The sequence below is a fragment of the Petromyzon marinus genome, chromosome 3 (genome assembly GCF_048934315.1).
Source record: "Petromyzon marinus isolate PM22_M1 ecotype Great Lakes invasive population chromosome 3, UKy_Petmar_22M1.pri1.0, whole genome shotgun sequence".
Taxonomy (NCBI): Eukaryota; Metazoa; Chordata; class Hyperoartia; order Petromyzontiformes; family Petromyzontidae; genus Petromyzon; species Petromyzon marinus.
The window spans coordinates 5,047,533-5,053,560 of NC_133669.1; the positions used below are offsets into that span (position 1 = coordinate 5,047,533).

Consider the following 6,028-nt stretch of genomic DNA (forward strand, 5'->3'; position numbering starts at 1 on the left):
CGATGTGTGCACATCGCTGCTTGGTGAGACAAAGGCAGCCGGGCGTGGGGCTGGCCAACCCCCCCCCCCCCCCGTGTGCTCGCTAACAGCACTTGCCTCAAGTCTTTTTCAGGCTAAATTTGTCTTTGTACACGCACAGCTTTTCTCAGTCCACTCTTAGTTGAAGACCTCTAACACCACGTTGTCACTTATATATATAGGGGGGGGTTATTTCTGACCTCCCTTACACCGCGCTGGTCGGTAGCGGTTCGGGAAGGAGACCGGAGCAGGGGGTGGAACAGCACCAGTTGAGATACCATTTGACCGGGGATCGAACTCAGGTGGCCGGGTGTTTTTTTTCTCTCGTACAAAACACGCGTTCCGATCACGGCCTCAAACGAGAGACCGAGAGAGCGCAATGCGTGAGGATCCGCGTCGCGCAGAAGTTGACCCTCCAAGGTAACATTCATCATGCAACGCTTTTGGACGTCAAAGAGATGCCGCCGACGTGATCCGCCGCCGAAGCAGTCGCGCGTGAGAGCGGCGCCGGATGATCATAGTAGCAAAAGTATAGCTACATATGTAGCTACTACACATGTGTAGTAGCTACATATGTAGCTACTACACATGTGTAGCTACAACATATGTAGTAGCTACGGGCCCCGCACTTTCAAGGGCCCCGCGCTAAACGCTTTCAAGCTATCAATTCCGGTTCAGTGATTTTGCACTTGCTCTATTACTATAGTACTATACTGCCCTTCAACTTTTACGAACGACTGGGTGTTTAAGGTTAGCAATTTATCATATTATCCGGCTGTATATCAAATGAAAAAATACAATTCAATATGCAAGTAAAAAAAATGTTTTAATATTTACGTGTTTTTTATTTAGGGCCCCTTTGTAACATCATATGCTGCAGGCCCCGCACGAGCTTAGTCCGGCACTGCGTGAGAGGCGTCCGTCCGCTCAAGGCTTGCCGAGAGTTGCGCCGCCGTGTTGAATGTGGGCAACAAAAACGACAACAACAACAACAACAAAAAACCACAGAGTTTCATTTCGTTGAACCGCGTGAGAGCTTTCAAGAGACGCGCATTGGCGAAGCCTCGTTTGTAAGAGAGCGACTGAACCTTGGGCGCCAAAAAAAATGAGAAAAGGTAGTAAAGGGGGAGAAATAAAGTTAAAAAACCACCCCAAAGTAAAAAATGTAGTACGGCAATGAAGCGAGGAGAAATGAGAGGCGAAAGCAACTGCGAAGCGTCGGCGAAGCACAACCCTGCGCGTGTTTATTCAGGGCTCATCCTTGCCAACTGAATGCGGCTCGTTCTTGACGCTGGTGTTTGTGTTGCTGTTGTTGATGTGGAACGGTTTGTTGTCCGTCCCACGCACCTCCCATTAGCACGGGTGGCTATGCACGCTGCAAAAGAAGTTCAACATACAGTACATACAGACCACCAAACAAAGACGAAGATCCCCCCCCCTATAACCTATAGCGGCCTGTTGGGGCAAGTGCTGTTCGCGAGCACCTATGAAGGCTGGCACGGCACACGATGGGGTGGGTGGCCAACATCACGCCCGACCATCTTTGTCTCCCCAGTGGCGGTGTTTACACACGGCATCATGTACTCATTTGAGGTTGAGTCTACCTAGGGGAGGCGGCACATGACCGATTCAGATAATCACCACCGGTGTTGGCCGTGAGCGGGACTCGAACTCGTGCCGCCGGGTTCGTAGCGCAGCGCGCCCACCGCTGCACTCACCGCTCCCCACAACGCATCACGTGCATCAATACAGGCGTAACGTTTCACTACAAGGCACCCACAAAACCCTGCTATATCTGCATCCTGTTCAACTAATAGCTATGTTTTAACACGCTGTCATTATATTTTAAAAAAATACCTCCGTAGCCGTAAGGGAGGAGCGGTGGCGCAGTGGTTAGCGACCCAAGTCCAAATTCCCACCCACATCCAACGTCTGAACATCCTCCCCCCCATGTCGTCAACCCGCAATGCTCAGCGTGGTGAAGTATGGCGCAATCACGGCTTGGGGAGGTATTCACCCACCACTCCGTAACACTGGAATTGACAAAGGAGCAGTTAGTTGTTATTATTACAAGGCGACATCACAAGTAATTATCATTCTTCGTAATCACTATTAATTATATAACGGTTATGCAACGTCAATTATAGAGAGAGTGACATGCGATAACCTGATATGCTGTGATTTCCAAATGTCTAGGTTAGAGAGGCGTGTGTTGTTTGGCCGCTATACATTTCCACGCGATGAGCAACTTCGTTGAGCTATCACACGTGGCCAGGTCGCCCCCGGAAAATAGCTGCATAGCTCAGTGGGCCTTGCCCGGTGAAATTAGAAGAGTTTAGTTTCGTTGTTGGCGAGCACCTATTAAGGCCGGTGGAGCTCCGAGCTGGCCGAGTTGAGTGAGTGGAGCCGGGCTCTCTACTACAGCCTCCTCTCCATCCCTCCCTCGCTCCCTCGCTCCCCCGCCTTCCTCCCCGTCTCACCCCCAACCACCAACCCCACCCCACTCGCCTCCCCTACACTCGCCACCTGTGCAAAGGGCGCGCCACGCCTCGCTCGTGCGCGCCGCTCTTCTAAACAAAACTTGTGAGCGGTGACCGCCTTGACAGACGACAGGTGCGAGACGACGGGGGGGAAGGAGGTGGGTGGGGTGGGGGGTACCGAGGGGAGGGGGTAGTGGAGAATAGGGGAGGCGTGCTGAGGAGGATGAGGAAGCAGGAGAGGCGAAAGAGGAGAGTGAGTGGGGGGAAGAATGATGGAAGATGAGGGTAGGAGGAGATGAGAGGGGGGTGAAGAGGAGATCGGGGGGGGGGGGGTGGGCGAAATGAGAGGGGGGAGGCGTCATGAAAATGTGGGAGAGAGGAATAGAGGAGGTGAGATGGAGAGTGGAAGGGGAGAATAGATGAGGAGAGGCGAGGGGGATGGTGGGTGAGTGAGAGAGAGAGAGAGGCCCGTGTCCCTTACACTCGTGGTTCTCAACCGAGGGTACGCGGACCCCTGGGGGTAACCACGTGGCAATGTCCTAGGGGGTGCGTGGGGTGATTTATAAACGTATACAATTATATCATACATGAGAGTCATTGGTGAATAGTCATGTATCACGTATCAATCTGCCAATATAAAACATAGTAACCTATAGAACGTTATAAAATATATTTTTAAACTCATTGATTGTAAACAATCTGGTTTCCAAAAGTTGCCAGCGAGCACGAATAAATTGCCACATGCATGCAGAGCGTCCGTTGCTTTGTTTCTTTATGAATGTGCAGTTACCAGCTAGTTGGGATACCTCACAAAATGGTCAAACAAAATATTCATGTCCACTATTCATACATTTATTTCTCAGAACCATGTTGGGTGAGGCTAGGTTTAGGGTACTCGGTTGAAACAAAATTCAACTAGGGGGGTACATTCCACATATCTAAACCAAACAGAGGGGTTTTAGTGTGCTTAAAGCTATTGATTTTGCTTCAAAGGTGTCCATGTACAAATTCGCAATCGCAGGGCACAAAGAAGAGCCCATTGCTGCTTCTTTTGTTTATAGAAGTAATCTTTCCGCGAGAAATAGTTGTTCTTTGGAAAGTGCTCAGCTAGTTGTGGGATATCTTTGGCTAAATTGGAATGTGTCGGGTGGTAGCGGGTTTAACGACACATTTCTATCCGTAAGAGGTGTTTGGCTTAGATCGCGTAAATATAGATGTGTCGTTAAACCCGCCGCCACCCCACACGGCGAATGAGTAAGGTTCGTCACGTAAACAAAAACACGCCAATTCGTCACTAGTTCAGGCACACACCGCTTGTGTGTTGGAGAGTAAAGCCACCACAACATTTACAATTCGAGTACCGTGACGAGCATCATCAGGCGTCACAGACAGATTTGTGGATAAATCCTCCTGCTTCGGTATTTTTTTAAAGGGATCAATGTTACGTCGTCACTTGTGAGAGATCTAACCTTAATAAAAAAATACCTCTATTATGGAGAGCATTGGTCGCGAACGCCTCACACGTGTTCAGCTAAAGGGGGTGGTACAGTTTGCAACAACAACATTTCGTGGATGTACTCTCCAACACACCGGTGTGCTGTACTAGTGACGAATTGGCGTGTTTTGTTTACGTGACAAACCTTACTATTTGGCTGTGTCGGGTGGTGGCGGGTTTAACGACACATTTATATATTTACGCGATCTAACGCCCCCCCCCCCTCCCTGTATGATGGATAATAGTGGTCGCGAAAGCCTACGTGTTAAACTAAACGAACAACAACAAAAAAGATCGCTACCCCCACTGTAGACTTAAACGACCGCGCACGGAAACCTTTTAGCTATGCGGGGCTCTCTCGCTCGCTCGCCTGGTCCAGCTTCGAGCCGCAATGCTGGCGACGGCTGCTCGGAGATCTCGGGGGTCAGGGGGATGGCGCAGGGGGCAGTCGCGACGGGGGGGGTTAGAGGGGAACGAGCAAATTGGCCCGGGTAGGAATTGGCCCCGGGGCCGAGTGGAACATTGCGAGCCGAGTGCTGGGAGGCGAGCCGAGGGGTTCGGTAGGCGAATTGAAGGCGGCGGGGGGTGGGGGGTGCGAGTGAGAACGTGTCTTGTGTGTCCTGGATCTCCACTAGGTCGACTCAGCCTCAAATGAGTACCTGGTGCGCAGCGCGTGAACATCAACACTATGAGAGACAAAGGCGGCCGGGGGTGGTGCCCGCTACCCACCCCACTCGTGTGCAGGTGTTCGCTAACAGCTGCTCACTGAATGACTGTACGGGGGATCTTGTCTTTTTGTGTCTCTTCCGTGTGTTTATGTGGGGGAGCGGTGAGCTCATTGCCTTACCAACCCGGAGACCCGGGTTCGATTCCATCTCACAGTAAACATCAGTGGTGAATATCTGAACAAGTCACAGGCGCCCGCTCGGTCGACTGGCGCTTAAAGGAGTTACAACCTGAACGGTGCTGTGTGTAATGTACGTATGTATACGGGTATGTCGAACTTATTTCGCACCGTACGTAGCCAACCGTGCTTATAAAAAAAAACACTGGGGAGCGAAAGACGGCCGGTCGTGGTGTTGGCTAACACGACCCCCTCGTGCGCCACGCGTCGGCCCTTTATAATAGGCGCTCGCTAACAAAACTTGCCACAAGATTCCCGTTGTCGGCCCTACGAGGAGTTCGTTCGTCTTTGTGAACGGCGAATCTCTGTAACACGCGGCTAACGCGTCACCGCAAGTCCGCATGTCAATTGTACAATTAGCAACTAATTTGTATATACAAATTAGTTGCTAATTGTACAATTGGGCTAAAGGGGCTCGGCAATACTTTACAAACAAGACGGAAAGAACGAGAAACAGGACGAAGGAGCCGATCAAAACGACACAAATATAATCAAGATCGGAATAATCATCGAGTGCGGATGGATCGATGCTTTTAGAAGTACGTTGTTGCCGTATATGCGTCGCTGAATTTGAGCAGGAGCTGTCCGAGACTGAGCCCCGGAAAGTACCCCCCCCCCCCTCCCACCATTGTAATCGCTCCCAATAACAGAGTGGAACGCGTCCTAGAGGGCGTCCAACGGGGGCGAGTGGAGGCACGACGTTGGCCCAGGCGCACGTGGCAGCGGCTTGGCGGCGGAGGCCATCCTCCAGCGGTGGATTGAGCATGGCCGATGGTGAGGATGAGCGGCGCAGGGCACAGCTGGGAGGCGGTGGCGCTGTTTGGACTCGCAGGGTCCCGCGGGCCCACGGCGTGGCGGTTTGCGCGCCTTCACAGGAATGTGTGCGAGTGTGCGTGTGTGTGTACCACTGTGTATGTGTGTAGTGGGCATGCATGTACCTGGTGCGATGTGTACACATCAGCACTGGGGAGACAAAGGCGGCCGGGCGTGGTGCTGGCCACCCACCACCTCGTCTGCCGTGCCGGCCTTTCAAAGGTGCTCTTGCCCCAACATTCTGCTAAGGCTATACAGGGGATCTTTGCCTTTGTGCACGTGTGTACGACTGTGTATGCGTATGTACGTGCGAGTGTG

General features: G+C 51.8%; 1 long non-coding RNA gene across 1 annotated transcript; it reads right to left on the reverse strand.

The window, feature by feature from the left end:
* Positions 1-826: 826 nt before the first annotated feature.
* LOC142929964 (uncharacterized) lies at positions 827-2,568 on the reverse strand. Its single transcript, XR_012946008.1, has 2 exons — positions 1,876-2,568; positions 827-1,393 (listed from the first exon to the last, which is right to left on the reverse strand). It is a non-coding gene; the product is annotated as an uncharacterized LOC142929964 (long non-coding RNA).
* Between the last annotated feature and the right edge of the window lie 3,460 nt (positions 2,569-6,028).